Source organism: Ranitomeya imitator, chromosome 2, assembly GCF_032444005.1.
Source record: "Ranitomeya imitator isolate aRanImi1 chromosome 2, aRanImi1.pri, whole genome shotgun sequence".
Taxonomy (NCBI): Eukaryota; Metazoa; Chordata; class Amphibia; order Anura; family Dendrobatidae; genus Ranitomeya; species Ranitomeya imitator.
The window spans coordinates 168,140,076-168,162,108 of record NC_091283.1 but is presented as its reverse complement, the minus strand read 5'-3'; the positions used below and the strand labels follow the sequence as shown (position 1 = coordinate 168,162,108).

The window sequence follows — 22,033 nt, the reverse complement described above, 5'->3', positions numbered from 1 at the left end:
AAATATTGGCCCCCGGCTGTCTGCTTTTCCCCTCTGGCGCAGAAAATTGCGCGGGAGCCCACGCCATTTTTTTTCCGCTTTTTTAACTGAAACATATTGTTCATTAACCCCTTTCTGCCAGCTGACGGAATAGTACGTCAGCTGGCAGTATCCCCTGCTTTGAGGTGGGCTTCGGCGGTGAGCCCACTTGAAAGCCGCAACATGTCAGCTATTTTCAATACAAAAAAAAATGTACATGATCACTAAACTGCGTAGCGAGAAAAAAAATCAAAAGCCAAAATTATGTTTTTTTGGTCGCCGCGACATTGCATTAAAATGCAATAACGGGCGATCAAAAGAACGTATCTGCACAAAAGTGGCATCATTAAAAATGTCAGCTTGGCACGCAAAAAATTAGCCCTCACCCAACCCGATATCTCAGAAACCATAGACGCTACGGGTATCGGAGAATGGCGCAATTATTTTATTTCTTTTTAGCAAAGTTTGGAATTTTTTTTCACCACTCAGATAAAAAAATAACCTAGACGTGTTTGGTGTCTATGAACTCGTAATGACCTGGAGAATCATAATGGTAGGTCAGTTTTATGCTGTGTGAACACGTTGCAGATTTGGGTGCAGAATATTCTGCACAAAATCTGCATCTCCTTGCAGCTGCGTTTTTGATGCATTTTTTTCACTTTTTTCACGTTTTTTGCACGGTTTTGATGTGGGTTTTTTTGTGCGGTTTTGATGCAGTTCTTGGTGCATTTTTTGCGTGGTTTTGATGCAGTTTTGATGCGTTTTTGGTGCAGTTTTGATGCAGTTTTTGGTGCATTTTTGCTCGGTTTAGATGCATTTTTAAATTTTTCTTTGGTGCGGTTTTTGTGCGTTTTTGTATGCGTTTTTGAAAGCTAAATAAAGATGTGTTATTGAAAAAAAAAAAAAAAGATTTGTGATGTCATTGTCCAACCTCCTCTTTTACATTTGTCCAACCCGCACTCAATTACACACAGATAGACAGATAGATGAAATGGATAGACAGATCTACATATAGTTAGATCTATAGATGCATACATCTATCTATTCATATATGTATCTATAGATATATCTGGATAGATATATCTATTGATAGATGTATGGCTAGTGTAGGGTGCGTGTCCACTGACATCTGAATTAGCTGCAGATTGGATACTGTGTACTTGTAGTCCCATCGGATGATGCCTGCACACACCCCAAAAGACAACCCACGCATCCCTTATCTATCTATCTATCCCATATCTATCTATCCCATATCTATCTATCTATCCCATATCTATCTATCCCTCTATCTATCTATCTATCCATCCCATATCTATCTATCCCATATCTATCTATCTATCTATACCATATCTATCTATCCCATATCTATCTATCCCATATCTATCTATCCCATATCTATCTATCCCTCTATCTATCTATCCCTCTATCTATCTATCTATCTATCCATCCCATATCTATCTATCCCATATCTATCTATCCCATATCTATCTATCTATCTATCCCATATCTATCTATCCCATATCTATCTATCCCATATCTATCTATCTATCTCATATCTATCTATCCCATATCTATCTATCCCATATCTATCTATCTATCCCATATCTATCTATCTATCTATCTATCTATCTATCTATCTATCTATCTATCTATCCCATATCTATCTATCTATCCCATATCTATCTATCCCATATCTATCTATCTATCTATCTATCCCATATCTATCCATCTATCCCATATCTATCTATCTATCTATCCCATATCTATCTATCTATCCCATATCTATCTATCTATCTATCCCATATCTATCCCATATCTATCTATCTATCTATCTATCTATCTATCTATCTATCTATCTATCTATCCCATATCTATCTCATATCTATCTATCTCATATCTATCTATCTATCTATCTATCTATCTATCTATCCCATATCTATCTATCTAATATCTATCTATCTATCTATCTATCTAATATCTATCTATCTATCTATCTCATATCTATCTATCTATCTGTGTGTAATGGAGTGTGGGTTGGACAAATGTAAAAGAGGAGGTTGGACAGAAATGACATCACAAATCTTTTTGAAGAGAGAGGAGGGAGGGGTTTGGGTGTGTTTTGGAGTGGGTGTGGTAGGTTCGGGCTTAGTGGCCAGTGCAATGCATCATGGAACTTGTAGTATTAGCGCACAATAACTCAGGAGAAAGGAAGTTGTCGATTAACCCCATGAGAGCTGGATCCAGCACTGAAGATGCGCTGCTACAGCATAAAAGGTAATATTGCTAAAAGAAATACAGTGGATGTTTTCAGATAAATAATTGAAATAATTTAAATCCAAGCCTATAATTTACCTTTTCTTTTTTTTTTTTTTTTAGATTTATTGACTTGGTTGACCTAGATTGCACCTGTTCACACTAGTTTGGATGTGCAAGTCAGTTTTTTGTTTGCAGCAAACTCCTCCTGACCTGAGCACTCCTACACCCTTCAGCCTAAGGGGGTTTTAATTAGCTGAATCCTTCCTGTTCTACATATTGTAGGCTTTTCAGCCCTGGGATGGTGTCATATCAGGATAAGCTCCCAACAATAAGGTACGCCTTGTCGATTGCTGTTGGTCTCTCATGAATTGTGCTATTTATCTTCAGTTTTTCAGTAGAATTTTTTCTGTAGCAATATTGCCGTTCCATGTTCAACATTTCATGTTTGCATAATATAGCACTTACGTATTTTCTATGGCAGTAATGCAGCTCCAATTTTCTAAATTCATTGTTTTTAGCACAGTGCGCAGCTTTTTTTATTTCGATTTATTGACTTGGTTGTCCTAGCTTGCACCTGTTCACACTAGTTTGGATGTGCTGGTCAGTTTTTTCTGTTTATACATGTCTCACATTCAGATCACTGCCATCATACACAGGACATACACATGCTGTATACAGATAACTCCCATCATACACAGGACACACACATGCTATATACATGTAAGGAGATAGATCAGGCTGCGGGTACCTGCACTGAGCCGGGTTTTGAACTGCCGAGGCTGAGACAGCAGACCAAGCGGCCATGAGTGCTTCAAGGGCTAGCTTGCCCCTGGGAGCCATGCCTAGCAATCTACTGAAATGTATGGGAAGCAATTCACTGCTATAGAATTGGCCCGAGCGAGTCAAGGGAATGATGAGAATGCACCCTATAACACCCACTATGCAGGCAGAAATTGCTGTGATGGCCCTGGATGGAGACACCAGGTGATCTGTTTCAGCCCCGCATGAGTGGGACACTTTCACCAAGGTGTTGCAAATTTTGGAGGAGATGCATGGGGACCCCACGGATGTCGGGGAATTGCGCATGCGACTGTTTAGCCGCGTACAGAGTGAGGGGGGGACTGTGACCCAGTACTTGAACGCCCTACAAGAGATTCACGTGACAATCACCAAGTGGGACGATGTCGTTTTAAGAGACCAACTGGTAGCCGGTCTCAGAAGTCCGCTGCTTAAGCAAGCGCTGTGGGAATGCTTGCATGTAAATCCACGTATGTCCTTCTTAGAAATTGGGGCAAAAGCATGAGCGAGCAGGGGACGTCAGTCTTGACAGGCAAGGTCCAGAGCGGAAAGGTGCCCGCTTCACCCGTAGCTGAACCAGGATGGGTCAGAGATCTGGAAGGAGATACAGGAAATGTGAGAAGAGTGGTCTGACCTAAGAAAAGCCCCTCCCGTGGCTCCAAATCCATACAAAGACAGAAACAGCTCTGAGTTTCACTCACGCCCGACACCTCGCCAGGAAATGAGACAACCCCAGACAAAGAGATGGCCAATTTGTTTCAGAAGTGGGCTCCGGTGCAGGGGGACGACGCCCGGAGCCTGAGCAGCCAAGGAGGAGAGAAGGCAGTCCCACAAGTATGATTTCCTTGTGCCCTCTGGTATGGGCCGAGATGGAAGGCCGAGCTGTACGCTGTCTTGTGGATACCAGTTCCCAGGTGACCACCATGCCAGAAACTAAATTAAGACATCATTTTTCTGAGGCGACGTGGCCTGAGTGGGGCCCGGTGATTAGGTTAACAGCGGCCAACCAGTTGCAGGGGTGGTCTGGATGCAGATTACCGTGTGTGGCAAAGATGTATGCATGCAGGTGATTTCCCAGTGCTCTGCATGCAGCTAGCTGTGTCATATACCACTGGACTTCATAGCGTACTCCCATAGGAGTCATTTACCTGATAGGTGGGTCTACTCTAGCCACAGCGTTATTCACGGTTCTCATATTTATCTGTCTGATGAAGGTCATAAAGACCGAAACGTTACAGTGAAATATACTGGGATGATTTAATAAAATATTGAATAAGAAATTCCTTTTTGAGTGCCGGATTTTTGTAATTATTCATACTTTGGGACTGGCGACCCTTGTCTGTGCACCATACCTACATAAGGAGTGATGTGTCAATTTTTTGGATTTTTTTTGTGGCAAAGATGTAGGCTGAAAAGGAATTGTAATGGCCACTGGAGACTTACGCAATGGCCCCGCCGTGACTTTGGGGATGAATGTACTAAAAGAACTTGGAACTCTACTGATCAGCGAGCCACCAGATGCTTTTCTAGGCCAATGGAACCCCAAAACTCTCCAAAGGAAAGAGTTTCAACAACTGATATGAGTTGCCCAGGCTCAAAAGACGTCCAGTGAAGGGAAGGTCTTGGGGAAGGTGGTAGTCCCCGCTGTTGCTAAACTCGCCCTACTGCCTGGTCAGACCGTGCTCACGCTGCCTGTACGTGCTTGCATGCCGCTTTAAGGAGTGGAAGTCTATATCGAGCCAGCCAAAATGGACCAAATACCCCGGGACTATCCATTGCTTGAACCTTAGCCATTGTCCATGACGGCAATGTAGTGGTGCGGTGTGTCAACCTGGGGGAAGGCAATCTTACTCTCTCGCCCAAGAGTGAAGAGGCACAGGTGCTGGGCATGACCAAGGAACTGATGCAATCAGAGGCCATCCAGTTAGCAGTGAAGCAAGGAAATCCGTGGACTGTAGCAGTTATCATAGCCCCAGAGTACTCACCTGGAAGCATGAAAGAGAGGCGTCACATCCTGGAACAAATGCGAGCTGAATTGTCGGAACTCTCCCCACAACAGGTACAAGAGGGAGCATTACCAGGATGTCTTCGCCCGTCATGAGGATGACTTCGGGGGCACTACAGCCATACCTCACGAGATACCCATAGGAAGTGCTGCACCGATCAGGGAGAGATACCGCCAGATTCCGCCTCAGATGTATAAAGAGGTAAAAGAAATCTTGTCACACATGTTGCAGAGCGGAGTCATTCTGGAGAGTCAAAGCCTGTTGGCAGCTTCCATCGTGCTAGTGTGGAAGAAGGACGGGACCCTGCATTTTTGTGTCAACTATAGGCGACTAAATGCCTGCACGGTGCGAGATTCATATCCCTTACCTCGAATTAAAGAGTCGTTGTCTGCCTTGGGGAAGGCAAAGTATTTCTCCTTCCTAGATTTAGCCAGGGGGTATTGGCAGGTGCCCATGGCTGAACATGATCTACCGAAGACGGCGTTCATCCTACCCATGGGATTGTATGAATTCAGTCGGATGCCCTTCGGCCTGACTAACGCTCCTGGGACATTTCAGCACTTAAGGGAAAGGTCCATGGGGGATCTGAATTTCGAAGCGACCCTTATAATAATAATAATCTTTATTTTTATATAGCGCTAACATATTCCGCAGCGCTTTACAATTTTGCACACATCATCATCGCTGTCCCCGATGGGGCTCACAATCTAAATTGTAGACCCTTATCTACCTGGACGACATCATTGTCTATGCGGCCACCTTTGAAGAGCACCTCCGGCGACTGGAACAAGTGTTGAGTCGACTACAGAAGCATGTACAAGGTGAAGCCTCAAAAATGTCATCACCTGGCAAGTGGTATTCCCTGAGAAGTTGATTGGCATAATGGCTACAGAACAGAGGCCCATGAGAGAGGGGCTTAGGCTACGTTCACATTGGCGTTCCGCCAATGTGCGTCGCTGTTGCGCCGGCGACGCAGCGGCGACGCGCCCCTATGTTTAACATAGGGGACGCGTGCGTCGTTTTGGTGGCGTTTTTCGCCACGTGCGTCGTTTCCGACGCTAGCGTCGGACGCAAGAAAACGCTACATGTAGCATTTTCTGTGCGTCCGATTTTCGTCGGAAAACGACGCACGCGTCGCAAAACGCGAGCGTTTTTGCGCGCGTTTGCGTGCGTTTTAGCGTGCGTCGCGCGTTGCGTCGCCGACGCACGGCGGCGCAACGCTAATGTGAACGTAGCCTTACTTTGGTCTGGAAAAGACGTTCCAGAGGCTGCAGAATCTGGTCTATCACCCTCGCTTGAAGACTGCAGTAGAGGAAGCTTGTCAGCGATGCCAAAGCTGTAAACTGGCTAACCTCTGGAGCAGAGGGCCCACACACAGACCATCGTGATCTCTGCCCCCTTAGAGTAGTTGATGATCAACTACTTAACTGTGGGTCCAGCTCATCTTGGAAATCAACATTGTCTATTGGTGACCGACAACTTTACCAAGTTTGCTATGGTTACTCCAACCCAAAGTGCCAAATCAGCTGCGCAGGCTATCTGTTGAGACTTTATCTGGGTGTATGGATGCCCGAAGTGAATCCATTCTGATCAAGGTGCTTGTTTCCAAGGCCGGGTGATGGAGTTATTACATCGTCTCTACTGAACTGAGAAGTCAAGGACGACGCCCTACCATCTGCAAGTGAATGGAGCCTGTGAACGCTTCAACCAGACACTGACCCAGATGTAGAGAACCCTGGAGGAAGATTGAAAAGTCCTTTGACCTGAGTATGTGGCTGGATTTGACTGGGTGTACAATAACCGGGTGCACCGTACAACAGGATACACCCAGTATACTCTACTATTTGGGCGGAATGGACGGGAAATCATGGGGCTGGAGCTAGACCCAGAAGAAGACTACCCACGGACGGGGGTGTCTTCCTGGGTCCGAGAACATACACACTCGTTGCAGACTCTTCACTGGCTGGTACAGACTAAGTTCCGGGAGCTTGGGCACCACGAAGCACCGCTGGTCCAAGACAAGAGACCACAAGGCAAGTCGGAATATCGATGGGAGAAAACTCCATATAGGGTGAAACGTTGAGTTGACAATGCTGGTCCAGTGTACGAAGTTCAACCCGAAAGGGAGGAAGGGGCACCTACCCGAATAGTTCACCGAAATATGTTCCCTCTTTGTCTGTCATGTGACCCTGAAGAAGAGAGGAGAGAGCCAAGTCCCCCTCCCCAAGACGCCTATTCCCACAGCTCCCAATTATGACAAGGAAGAACCACTCAGTTCACCGGCCACCAGTCCAGGGGAAATATGTTGGCCTGAAACTCCAGAGATGGCTGCTCCACTGGAACCGGACGTGTCCCTGTCTTCTTCAATACAACCATACTCTACCACCAAACCTGAATTACGCCGCACTGAGCAGATGACCGCTGGGACACCTTCCACTCGTTATGAACAGAATCAATTTATTTGGCAAAGGATTGTTCGAGAAATGGAAGCGTGTCAACGTCTACTCCAAGAACTCTCGCCTGTGGAATGGCGAGCTAAGGGAGAGGGGGAGTGTAAGGTGATAGACTGGGTTGCGGGTACCTGCACTGAGCCGAGGCAGGAACTGTCGAGGCAAAGTCACATGTTTCCTGGGGAAGGAGTAGGAGACCGCACAGGCCCCATGACCTGGGCAGCGGGCGCGGGTTTAGACAAGAAACCCAGCCGGAAGCTGAGGCAAAAGTGCGCAAAGGGACACAGAGGTTCCTGCCGTCAGTGTGCGAGCAGAAAGGTGGGCAGAGTGCTCCGCACCCGAAGTCCCGGCGCTGCCTGTCATGATCCCAATGGCAGGGGATCACTAAAGGACAAGCACAGATACAAACAAGCTCTAGGGCGATGGAACCTGAGCTGACCGCGACCCTGAACCTAACACACAAATAAAAGTAGCCGGGGAACGTGCCTACGATGATCCTAGACGTCTCGCTCCAGCCGAAGATCTAACTTCCCCTATTAGAAGAAACACAGACCTCTCTTGCCTCCAGAGAAATCCCCCACAGAAATAGCAGCCCCCACATATAATGACGGTGAAATGAGAGGAAAGCACATACGCAGTATGAAAACAGTTTCAGCAAAATGAGGCCCGCTAAAGCTAGATAGCAGAGGATACAAAAGTGAACTGCGCGGTCAGCGAAAAACCCTTCAAAAAACCATCCTGAAATTACTTGAACTCATGTGCCAACTCATGGTACATGAGGAGCAATTTCAGCCCACTAGAGCAACCAGCAGCAAGAATCACATATCTGCAGGCTGGACTAAAAACCAAATAAAGCAAAACACCAAAACAGGAAAATCCAAACTTAGCTTGACCAGAAGGTTCTAGGAGCAGGGAGCAGAGGTAACAAGACACACTGGATACATTGATAACCAGCGAGGAAATGCCAGCAAAGAAGTCGAGGACCCACGCGGCGACGGCGATTAGCAAACTGCTGAGCCTTCTCCTGGGACAACTTCAAATTGTCCACCACATGACTCCAAATCCGATGCAACCTATCCACCACCATGTCCACTCCAGGACAATCAGAAGGTTCCACCTGACCAGAGGAAAAACGAGGATGAAACCCCGAATTACAAAAGAAAGGAGAAACCAAGGTAGCAGAACTAGCCCGATTATTAAGGGCAAACTCAGCCAGCGGCAAAAAGGTAACCCAGTCATCCTGATCAGCAGAAACAAAACACCTTAAATAAGTTTCCAAGGTCTGATTAGTTCGTTCAGTCTGGCCATTCGTCTGAGGATGGAATGCAGACGAAAAGGACAAATCAATGCCCATCTTAGCACAGAACGTCCGCCAAAATCTAGACACAAACTGGGATCCCCTGTCAGAAACGATGTTCTCAGGAATCCCATGCAAACGAACCACATTCTGAAAAAACAGAGGGACCAACTCAGAGGAGGAAGGCAACTTAGGCAAGGGTACCAGATGAACCATTTTAGAAAAGCGATCACACACAACCCAGATGACGGACATTTTTTGAGAGACAGGGAGATCCGAAATAAAGTCCATGGAAATGTGCGTCCAAGGCCTCTTCGGGATAGGCAAAGGTGACAACAATCCACTGGCCCGAGAACAGCAAGGCTTAGCCCGAGCACAAACCTCACAAGACTGCACAAAAGAACGCACATCCCTCGACAAGGAAGGCCACCAAAAAGACCTGGCCACCAAGTCTCTAGTACCAAATATTCCAGGATGACCTGCCAACGCAGAAGAATGGACCTCGGAGATGACTCTACTGGTCCAATTATCCGGAACAAACAGTCTCTCAGGCGGACAACGATCAGGTTTACCCGCCTGAAACTCCTGCAAAGCACGTCGCAAGTCTGGGGAGACAGCAGACAAAATCACCCCATCCCTAAGGATACCAGAGGGCTCAGAATTTCCAAGGGAGTCAGGCACAAAACTCCTAGAAAGAGCATCCGCCTTCACATTCTTTGAACCTGGCAGGTATGAAACCACAAAATTGAAACGAGAGAAAAACAGTGACCAACGAGCCTGTCTAGGATTCAGACGCCTGGCAGACTCAAGGTAAATCAAATTTTTGTGATAAGTCAAGACCACCACACGATGTCTAGCACCCTCTAGCCAATGATGCCACTCCTCAAATGCCCACTTCATGGCCAAAAGTTCCCGATTACCAACATCATAATTCCGCTCAGCCGGCGAAAACTTTCTAGAAAAAAACGCGCATGGCTTCATCACTGAACCATCGGAGCTTCTCTGTGACAAAACCGCCCCCGCTCCAATCTCGGAAGCATCAACCTCAACCTGAAAAGGGAGCGAAACATCTGGCTGACACAACACAGGAGCAGAAGAAAACCGGCGCTTAAGTTCCTGAAAGGCCTCCACAGCCGCAGGAGACCAATTAGCAACATCAGCACCCTTCTTAGTCAAATCCGTCAAAGGCTTAACAACACTAGAAAAATTAGTTATAAAACGACGATAGAAATTAGCAAAGCCCAAGAACTTCTGTAGACTCTTAAGAGATGTAGGCTGCGTCCAGTCACAAATAGCCTGAACCTTGACGGGATCCATCTCAATAGTAGAAGGGGAAAAAATATACCCCAAGAAAGAAATCTTCTGGACTCCAAAGAGACACTTTGAGCCTTTTACAAACAAGGAATTGGCCCGCAGAACCTGAAACACCTTCCTGACCTGCTGAACATGAGACTCCCAGTCATCAGAAAAAACCAAAATATCATCCAAATACACAATCATAAATTTATCCAGATATTCACGGAAAATATCGTGCATAAAGGACTGGAAGACTGAAGGAGCATTAGAAAGTCCAAAAGGCATTACCAAATACTCAAAATGGCCCTCAGGCGTATTAAATGCGGTTTTCCACTCATCACCTTGCTTTATTCGTATAAGATTATACGCACCCCGAAGATCAATCTTAGTGAACCATTTAGCCCCCTGAATGCGAGCAAACAAATGAGTCAACAATGGCAAAGGATACTGATATTTTACGGTAATCTTATTCAAAAGACGATAATCTATACAAGGCCTCAAGGAACCATCTTTTTTGGCCACGAAAAAAAAACCTGCTCCCAAAGGGGACAAAGATGGACGGATATGTCCCTTTTCCAAGGACTCCTTAACATAATCCCGCATAGCAGTATGCTCTGGCACTGACAGATTGAACAAACGACCTTTAGGAAATTTACTGCCTGGAATTAAATTTATAGCACAATCGCAATCCCTGTGAGGAGGAAGCGAACTGAGCTTAGGCTCCTCAAAAACATCCCGATAGTCAGACAAAAACATAGGAATCTCAGAAGGAGTAGATGAAGCGATAGAAATCGGAGGTGCATCATCATGAACCCCCTGACAACCCCAGCTTAACACAGACATTGATTTCCAGTCAAGGACTGGATTATGAGTTTGTAACCATGGCAGACCAAGTACTAGAACATCATGCAAATTATACAGTACCAGGAAGCGAATCACCTCCTGATGAACGGGAGTCATACGCATGGTCACTTGTGTCCAGTACTGAGGTTTATTCATAGCCAAAGGTGTAGAGTCAATTCCCTTCAAAGGAATAGGGACTTCCAGAGGCTCCAGACTAAACCCACAGCGATTGGCAAATGACCAATCCATAAGACTCAGGGCAGCGCCTGAATCCACATAGGCATCGACGGAAATGGATGATAATGAACAAATCAGAGTCACAGACAGAATGAACTTAGACTGTAAAGTACTAATGGCAACAGACTTATCAACCTTTTTTGTGCGTTTAGAGCATGCTGATATAACATGAGCTGAATCACCACAATAAAAGCACAACCCTTTTTTCCGCCTATACTTTTGCCGTTCACTTCTGGACTGAATTCTATCACATTGCATTATCTCAGGTGACGGTTCAGACGACACCGCCAAATGATTCACAGGTTTGCGCTCCCGTAAACGCCGATCAATCTGAACAGCCATAGTCATAGACTCATTCAGACCAGCAGGCGCAGGGAACCCCACCATAACATCTTTAATGGCCTCAGAAAGGCCATCTCTGAACTTTGCAGCCAGAGCGCACTCATTCCACTGAGTAAGTACCGACCACTTTCAAAATTTTTGACAATAAATTTCTGCTTCATCTTGCCCCTGAGAGAGGGCCAACAAAGCTTTTTCAGCCTGAATCTCTTGGTTAGGTTCCTCATAGAGCAAACCCAATGCCAGAAAAAACGCATCCGCATTAAGCAACGCAGGGTCCCCTGGTGCCAATGCAAATGCCCAATCCTGAGGGTCACCCCGCAGGAAAGATATAATTATCTTGACTTGCTGAGCAGGGTCTCCAGAGGAGCGAGATTTCAAAGAAAGAAACAACTTGCAATTGTTCCTAAAATTCAGAAAACGAGATCTATCTCCAGAAAAAAACTCTGGGACAGGAATTCTAGGTTCAGACATAGGAGCATGTACAACAAAATCCTGTATATTTTGAACCTTAGTGGCAAGATTATTCAGGCTGGAAGCCAAACTCTGGACGTCCATGATAAACAGCTGGGATCAGAGCCATTCAAAGATTAAGAGGAGGAGGAAGTAGCCAGGCTGCAATAAGGCTAGGCAGCAAACTCTGAGGGAAAGAGAAAGAAAAAAAAAAAAAAAAAAAACTTCCTCAGACTACTTATCCTCCTACTTCAGCCAATACAATTAACACTTTGTGGGCCGGTTATACTGTCATGATCCCAATGGCAGGGGATCACTAAAGGACAAGCACAGATACAAACAAGCTCTAGGGCGATGGAACCTGAGCTGACCGCGACCCTGAACCTAACACACAAATAAAAGTAGCCGGGGAACGTGCCTACGATGATCCTAGACGTCTCGCTCCAGCCGAAGATCTAACTTCCCCTATTAGAAGAAACACAGACCTCTCTTGCCTCCAGAGAAATCCCCCACAGAAATAGCAGCCCCCACATATAATGACGGTGAAATGAGAGGAAAGCACATACGCAGTATGAAAACAGTTTCAGCAAAATGAGGCCCGCTAAAGCTAGATAGCAGAGGATACAAAAGTGAACTGCGCGGTCAGCGAAAAACCCTTCAAAAAACCATCCTGAAATTACTTGAACTCATGTGCCAACTCATGGTACATGAGGAGCAATTTCAGCCCACTAGAGCAACCAGCAGCAAGAATCACATATCTACAGGCTGGACTAAAAACCAAATAAAGCAAAACACCAAAACAGGAAAATCCAAACTTAGCTTGACCAGAAGGTTCTAGGAGCAGGGAGCAGAGGTAACAAGACACACTGGATACATTGATAACCGGCGAGGAAATGCCAGCAAAGCCAGGTTAAATAGGAAACTCCCATATGCTGATGGAACAGGTGGAACCCAGAAACCCAGGAAAGACAAGTCACCCAGTACCATCAGTAACCACCAGAGGGAGCCCAAAAACAGAACTCACAACAGCTGCCACGGACTGCAGAAGACAGCTCCCGGTGCCACCAGCGATACAGATAGAGTGAGAGGCACAGAGTGCCCAGTGACAGTGAAGTCGGTGCACGTGCAGAGAACACAGGGCTGGTTACAGGACAGTACCCTGCGGACTGTACTGCCAGACAGCGTATCACAACCCTCGTTTAAGTCCCCGGATTGCTGTGTTGGCTGCACCAGTTTATGGACTAGGGGCTCAGCGGAAGGTACCGGAGACTGACCGCTGCCACCAGAAGACGGATCGTTAACCTTGGGCTCCCCTTGGGGACATTTTGTCGATAGTTACAAGGACTACTACCCTCAATGGAACACTTGCGGCTGAGGAAACCATAGACACGAAATGAACTGTTGCTATTTTTGCTATTCACCTTTATTCTTTCCCAGTTAAACTGTTTGTCTACCTTTATTGTTAACTAAATTTGATAACCCTTGCTCTGCCTCACGTTTGTCACTGCATACGCAACCCGCTTACATACAGATCACACCCATCATACACAGGACGTACACATACTGTATACAGATCACTCCCATCATCCACCTCTGTGTACTGAGCTGTATGACCTTTGTAAGGACACCTGAGTTCACTGCATTGTTCTAAGTTCCCTTACTCTAATGCCAAGTCCAAAACTGTGAAGCAGGAGGGCTCCAGGAGCTGGCGCCACAACCTGCAGGGAGCCCCGAGCACAGTGTCGTTACATCACATAGCCCATGCTGTGCTCTACATCCTATACTGAGGTGCGGATGGCCTCACAATACAGAGTAGCATTATAATATACATCCCGGCCTGACACAGACCACACTGACATGAGCAGACAGTTGTTAGATCTCAATTCTGTATTCCAGCCATTCTGGGAGTTGAAGTTTTGAAATAGACGGATAAATAGCACGTCTTGTAATTAAGACACCTGAGGGAGGTAGAACTCGCAATGTGAGGGCATCTTGGGTGTGCCAGGCGGGTGCTTTTAGGGTGAACCTTGGCATACCTGGTACAGTACCATACACATACAAAATGGCTTTTAAGTATGTACACAATTATAGAAAAAAGTGAGACAAAATGGAAGTGGACAAACTGGTCCGACCAAATTAAGCACATGGGCGTACGGGTCGACTCCCAGGCCCCTGGGCAGTATCAGCAGGAGATTCAGGAACAAATGTCACTCTGTGATACAGTAGCCCCCTAGTGGGAAGATCACCATGAAAAACTAAATTCACTGCAAAGCATAATTAAAACAGTGTATCCGCATAACAGGCAGTAAATGCCAAAGTACTTATCCTAGAAGGGTGGCTTACATCCTACTGTGGGAGAGAAAATAAACTGAGAACTTTAAGAGTTAACTGCAAAAATCACAGTGGACTTATGATAGACTGGCATCCAGCACAAATCTGTGGCCTGACAGTAATAACCAGATAATAACCAGAGCACAATCGCTCCATAATCCGGAGTCCCCCTCATAGCTGCCACTAGAGGAGGACACTGGACACTCACTCTCTGCACCATCAGGACTATGTGCGACTATGCTGAAGAACTGGGGCTATGCTATCAGATCCAAAAAAAGACAACATCTGGAGCTGACATGTCTCCCCACAGGGCCGGCGGCTGGATGAATGAATGGCACTGTCAAGAGAATGTGATTAAAGTGGATGTATGAAATCAGCAAAACATGGCGGCTCTCTCATCCATGTACTGTGCATCTAAGTGGACATCCTTTTGCGCCACAACTGGAGGGAATATAGGAGTAGCAGATGGGCTCTCCTATTGTTTTTAAAGAGTTAAATCTAAAGGAAATATTGGAATTGGGGGTGCCTTTATAATGAGTTGTCCACGGTCGTCCCCTTCCACCACGTCACTGGGATGAAACATTCATTATAAGCGGAGCCCAAATCAATGAGTGAAGCTCAGTCCGGAATCAGAGCCAGACCGAGACTCGTCCCAACTGGACCCTTCACGTTACAAGCCCTTGACGCTGGTCATCGGGTACGGTAGGAAGTTTGGATGCAGAATTTGGCGGGTGGGGGATTAATGCTGAAATGAGGCTTTGCATTGTAATATTTTGGGGGTCTGTAAGGAACCTTTTAGCCAGTGAGAAGCTGTCTGTGTGGCTGAGGAGCTCTGCTCTCACATAGCCCCTGTGTAAGCCCCTCCCCAGGCTTCCCATGCACTCAGGTTTTCCATATGTCCCAGGACTTCGGGAACACGGCTATAGGATCTGCACAATATTCATCTTCTCTTTGGATTAGTAGGATATAAAATACTTGCGTGAGCAGCAAGATCTGCGAGAAGGTATGGAGACCACCTGTACGTCTGTGTGCACAGATTTGTGTGGTTTGTGGGGGGGTCTCTATATTTGAACACGTGCTTGCATCAGTATAGAAAGTTATGGGGAGAGGGGGCTTCATATTGTATATAACGTCTCAAAGATTATGTATCGATGTGCGTCCATACTGTACAGTGGCGGTGTCCAACCTGTGGCTGTAAAACTACAACTCCCAGCATTCCCTGACTTGCTGTCAAAACATCCTGGGAGTTGTAGTTTCACTCACAAATTAGAGATCTCCACTGTATAGTATACTTTTTTTTTTGTAAATCTTTATTTATAAATGTTTGTAAGAAACATGCGTATAACAATATGATAGTAATGCTCAGATTATATTGCATTAAGATATAGAGACCTAATATGTGCTATTGACCTGAGAGTTGCAAATAACATGTCAAAACAAAGAAAAGAAAAAAACATAGTAAACTAATTCAGGCCATTAGGTAAGAATTCATTCCAGATCTAATGATTAATTGGAACGTCTGGAACTTACTTGAGAGGATGTGACATTAGGACTTCACACTGGTAAGCATCAATCAGTTTGGTACTAAAAGGGGAGTAAAGACTATCCTTCATTAGGAATTAAAACGGGCTACCAGTTTGGGTAACAGACTCGATCACTGCGGCACGGACCCCAGAGGTAAAACGAGGGAGAGTTCCTTTCAAGAACCTATGAACTAGATAAGGGGAAAGGGGAGGGCCAAGTTATTTTAACCCCTTAGTGACAGAGCCAATTTGGTACTTAATGACCGAGCCAATTTTTGCAATTCTGACCACTGTCACTTTATGAGGTTATAACTCTGGAACGCTTCAACGGATCCCGCTGATTCTGAGATTGTTTTTTCGTGACATATTGTACTTCATGTTAGTGGTAACATTTCTTCGATATTACTTGCGATTATTTATGAAAAAAACGGAAATATGGCGAAAATTTTTAAAATTTTGCAATTTTCAAACTTTGTATTTTTATGCCCTTAAATCAGAGAGATATGTCACGAAAAATAGTTAATAAATAACATTTCCCACATGTCTACTTTACATCAGCACAATTTTGGAAACAAAATTTTTTTTTGTTAGGGAGTTATAAGGGTTAAAAGTTGACCAGCAATTTCTCATTTTTACAACACCATTTTTTTTTAGGGACCACATCACATTTGAAGTCATTTTGAGGGGTCTATATGATAGAAAATAATGAAGTGTGACACCATTCTAAAAACTACACCCCTCAAGGTTCTCAAAACCACATTCAAGAAGTTTATTAACCCTTTACGTGCTTCACAGGAACTGAAACAATGTGGAAGGAAAAAATGAACATTTAACTTTTTTTTGCAAACATCTTAATTCAGAACCATTTTTTTTATTTTCACAAGTGTAAAAACAGAAATGTAACCATAAATTTTGTTATGCAATTTCTCCTGAATACGCCAATACCCCATATGTGGGGGTAAACCACTGTTAGGGCGCACCGCAGAACTTAGAAGTGAAGGAGCGCCGTTTGACTTTTTCAATGCAGAATTGGCTGGAATTGAGATCGGACGCCATGTCACGTTTAGAGAGCCCCTGATGTGCCTAAACAGTGGAAACCCCCCACAAGTGACACCATTTTGGAAACTAGACCCCTTAAGGAACTTATCTAGATGTGTGGCGAGCACTTTGAACCCCCAAGTGCTTCACAGAAGTTTATAACGTAGAGCCGTGAAAATTAAAAAATTGCTTTTGTTTACACAAAAATGATCTTTTTGCCCACAAATTCTTATTTTCACAAGGGTAACAGGAGAAATTAGACCACAAAAGTTGTTGTGCGATTTCTCCTGAATACGTCGATACCCCATATGTGGGGGTAAACCACTGTTTGGGCGCACCGCAGAGCTTGGAAGTGAAGGAGCGCCGTTTTACTTTTTCAATGTAGAATTGGCTGGAATTGAGATTGGACGCCATGTCGCGTTTGGAGAGCCCCTGATGTGCCTAAACAGTGGAAACCCCCCACAAGTGACACCATTTTGGAAACTAGACCCCTTAAGGAACTTATCTAGATGTGTGGCGAGCACTTTGAACCCCCATGTGCTTCACAGAAGTTTATAATGCAGAGCCGTGAAAATAAAAAATATTGTTTTTTTCCACAAAAAAGATATTGTAGCCCCCAAGTTTTTATTTTTACAAGGGTAACAAGAGAAATTGGACCCCAAAAGTTGTTGTCCAATTTGTCTTGAGTATGCTGGTACCCCATATGTGGGGGTAAACCACTGTTTGGGCGCACGGCAGAGCTCGGAAGGAAGGAGCGCCGTTTTGGAATGCAGACTTTGATAGAATGGTCTGCGGGTATTATGTTGCATTTGCAGAGCCCCTGATGTACCTAACCAGTAGAAACCCTCCACAAGTGACCCCATTTTGGAAACTAGACCCCCCAAGGAACTTATCTAGATGTGTGGTGAGAACTTTGAATGCCCAAGTGCTTCACAGAAGTTTAGAATGCAGAGTCGTGAAAATAAAAAATATTTTTTTTTTCACAAAAAAGATTTTGTAGCCCCCAAGTTTTTATTTTCACAAGGGTAACAGGAGAAATTGGACTGCAATAGTTGTTGTCCAATTTATCCCGAGTACGCTGATGTGCCATATGTGGGGGTAAACCACTGTTTGGGCGCACGGCAGAGCTCGGAAGGGAAGGAGCGCCTTTTTGGAATGCAGACTTTGATAGAATGGTCTGTGGGCATTATGTTGCGATTGCAGAGCCCCTGATATACCTAAACTGTAGTAACCCCCCACAAGTGACCCCATTTTGGAAACTAGACCCCCCAAGGAACTTATCTAGATGTGTGGTGAGAACTTTGAATGCCCAAGTGCTTCACAGAAGTTTAGAATGCAGAGTCGTGAAAATAAAAAATATTTTTTTTTTCACAAAAAAGATTTTGTAGCCCCCAAGTTTTTATTTTCACAAGGGTAACAAGAGAAATTGGACCCCAGAAGTTGTTGTCCAATTTATCCCGAGTACGCTGATGCCCCATATGTGGGGGTAACCCACTGTTTGGGCGCACGGCAGAGCTCAGAAGGGAGGGAGCACCATTTGACTTTTTGAGCGCAAAATTAGCTGTCGTGTTTGGAGACCCCCTGATGTACCTAAACAGTGGAAACCCCCCAATTCTAGCTCCAACCCCTAACCCTAATCCCAACCTGATCCATAATCCTAATCACTAACCCTAACCATAATCACAACCCTTACCCCAAAACAACCCTAATGTCAACCCTAACCATAACCCTAATCAAAACCCTAAATCCAACACACCCCTAATCCTAATCTCAACCCTAACCTCAAACCTAACCCTAATCCCAATACACCCCTAATCACAACCCTAACCTTAACCCTAATCCCAAACCTAACCCTAATCCCAAGCGTAACCCTAATGCCAACCCTAACCCTAATACCAACCCTAATCCAAACCCTAAACCTAATCCCAGCTCTAACCCTAACTTTAGCCCCAACCCTAGCCCTAACTTTAGCCCCAACCCTAACCCTAGCCCTAAGGCTACTTTCACACTTGCGTTGTTTGGCATTCCGTCGCAATCCGTCGTTTTGGACAAGAAACGGATCCTGCAAATGTGCCCGCAGGATGCGTTTTTTGCCCATAGTATTGCCGACGGATCGTGACGGATGGCCACACGTCGCGTCCGTCGTGCACTGGATCAGTTGTGTTTTGGCGGAGCGTCGGCACAAAAAAACGTTCAATGAAACGTTTTTTTGTACGTCGCATCCGCCATTTCTGACCGCGCATGCGTGGCCGTAACTCCGCCCCCTCCTCCCCAGGACATAGATTGGGCAGCGGATGCGTTGAAAAACTACAGCTGCTGCCCACGTTGTGCACAATTTTCACAACGTGCGTCGGTATGTCGGGCTGACGCATTGCGACGGCCCCGTACCGACGTAAGTGTGAAAGAAGCCTAACCCTAAATTTAGCCCCAACCCTAACCCTAAATTTAGCCCCAACCCTAACCCTAAATTTAGCCCCAACCCTACCCCTAACCTAACCCTACCCCTAACCTAACCCTACCCCTAACCCTACCCCTAACCTAACCCTAGCTGTAACCCTACCCCTAACCCTAACCTAACCCTACCCCTAACCTAACCCTAGCCGTAACCCTACCCCTAACCTAACCCTAGCCCTAACCCTACCCTAACCCTACCCCTACCCTACCCCTAACCCTAACCCTAATTTTAGCCCCAACTGCTGTTCTCCTGCTGGCCGGCAGATGGAGACAGATGGCGGGCGCACTGGGCATGCGTCCGCCATGTTCTGCTGCCGGCGGCCAGGAGGAGCAGCAAGAGGATCCAGGGACCTAGGTGAGTATGCTAGGGTCCCCGAATCCCCCTATTTCTCTGTCCTCTGATGTGCGATCACATCAGAGGACAGAGAATTACACTTTACTTTTTTTTTTTTTTTGCGGTCGCCGGTAAACAGTTAATTACCGGCGATCGCAAAACAGGGGTCGCTAAAACCGACCCCCGATCATGCTCTTTGGGGTCTCGGCTGCCGGGATTCTCCCGGTGCCGGCCGGCGGGCGCACTGCGCATGCGCCCGCCATTTTGAAGATGGCGGCGCCCACCGGGAGACACGAGGAGCATCGGGGGAGCTAGGTGAGTATTGGGGGGCCACCTGGGACCCCTTTTCTCTGTCCTCCGATGTGCGATCACATCGGAGGACAGAGAAATTAAAAAGAGATCGCTTTTTTTTTTTTTTTTTTGCGATCGCCGGTAAACGGTTAATTACCGGCGATCGCAAATGCGGGGAGGGTTAAAAACCCCCCGAATCATGTTCTCTGGGGTCTCGGCTACCCTCGGCAGCCGAGACCCCGGAGAAAATCGGCCTGTGGGGGGCGCTATACACTTTTTCCACAGCGCCGTTAATTAACGGCGCTGTGGTTTAAGTACCCTTAGCGGCCGCCGTTAAAAGGCGTATCGGCGGTCGCTAAGGGGTTAAAGAAGGGTGTGAGAGCACTGTATAGTATACTTTTTATTTCTTTATTTTACTCACATATATAGCGCCATTATTTCCCCAGTGCTTTACTTACATTATCATCACTGTCCACATTGGGGCGCACAATCTAGATTCCCTTTGTCTTTGGATTGTGGGAGGAAACCGGAAAATCCTGAGGAAACCCACACAGACACGGGGAGAATATACAAACTCCTTATAGATGTTGTCCTTGGTGGGATTTGACCCCAGCGCTATAGTGCTAACCACTGAGCCACCGCGCTGTCCATGTATACTATATATATAGGGGGTCCACATCTAGAACCATCTATGTATACAGGACATGAAAACAGTGCACTGGGGGCTGTATACAACCATTATCTAGGAACACAGCACCACTTTATCAGCACTAGTGTATAAATGGTCCTAAACCCCCCCGATAGTGAAGATGTTTTTACCCATTTAATGTCATGAGTCTACAATTCACAATTTGTTTCTCCAGTGTGAGGCTAGCTGGAGGTGCTGAGAGTTGTAGTTCTGTTACAGTGTGTGTGGGAGTCTTAGATGTTCTTGATCGTCAGCTTGGTCACTGGATTTGCCATCTTTTACATTGTGTTTCTATGTATGTTGGTGTGCACAGGTGGGTACTGGGCATGTACCCTCATACAAGTGTAGAGGGGGATTTTATAATATGAAAGCTCACGCTTCACACTAATGTGCGCTGGAAACATCCTGACATGGAGGACGGAGCATATAAAACTCTCGATGGACTTATACCAGCTATGGTACAATAAGTTATGGTATATTGTTGCTGGGGTATGCGGTCACTTTATGATTAGAAGACCCTCACTGATTCAGAGAATAAATAGGGCTACACTGGCAATTCACAGTCTTTTCCTTCACAGCGGCGCTCTTCTGCGCTGTTCAGAGACAGCAAATCACGCTGCACCCTTCATTCTCAGGATCAGTGGGGGTTCTAGCAGTCAAAACCCAGTAATCATGAAGTAAAGGCATACCGTAGTAATATACCATCACTTCCTGACATGAGAATACCATGTGATAATCTTTGGGCTGCCTGCCTCGAACACATAATGCTTTACAGCGGATCTACGTTTTAAGGTGACTTAAGAATACACTTTTCTGTGTGTACTTAAGGAATAATACTAGATTTGGCCTCTTTTATCCTATATTTTGCACCAGTTTTCTCCTCTTTGGGCTACATTTGTGATTTTCAGTTGTCTCTGAGCTAGTTCGTAGAGACTAGCTGCTATGATGTCTCCCATAATCAGCACACACAGACATGAAGGATCCTTGCTCTCCTGTCTTTAAGTAACATGTGTTCAGCAACAGCATGGAGGACATTACACAGTACTGAGCAATGTACCTGTGAAACCAGGTCTGTGGGTGAGCTAAACACTTATTAGAAATCAGCATCATGAAGGATGTTATAGAGCAGTGCTGAGCAGTGTAGGTGTGAATCCAGCTCTAGCTACAATTCCAGTTCTGGGGTGAGATTTAGGCTATGTGCACACGTCCGGAAAGTATGCAGAAATTTCCTGAGAAAATCCTGAGGTTTTTTGCAGGAATTCTGCACTTGTTTTTATTGTGTATTTTGCGCATTTTTTGTGTGGATTTTTTGCGTTTTTTTTCCCGGAGGTTCCCAATGCAATATTATAGTGGGAAATCCGCTTAAAAAAACACGCAAAAT

At 45.5% G+C, this 22,033-nt stretch overlaps 1 protein-coding gene across 7 annotated transcripts in view; it reads left to right on the top strand.

The window, feature by feature from the left end:
• The first annotated feature begins 2,573 nt into the window (after positions 1-2,573).
• SLC38A5 (solute carrier family 38 member 5) overlaps positions 2,574-22,033 on the top strand; it is a 98,644-nt gene continuing 79,184 nt past the window's right edge. The window contains exon 1 of one of the 7 annotated variants that reach the window (XM_069747875.1): positions 2,574-2,607. The gene's annotated coding sequence lies outside the window, so the exon portion shown is untranslated. Of the gene's footprint in view, positions 2,608-14,942; positions 15,022-15,244; positions 15,328-22,033 lie in introns of those variants that run through there. The other 6 variants (XM_069747879.1, XM_069747880.1, XM_069747884.1 and 3 more) reach the window with 6 other exon arrangements.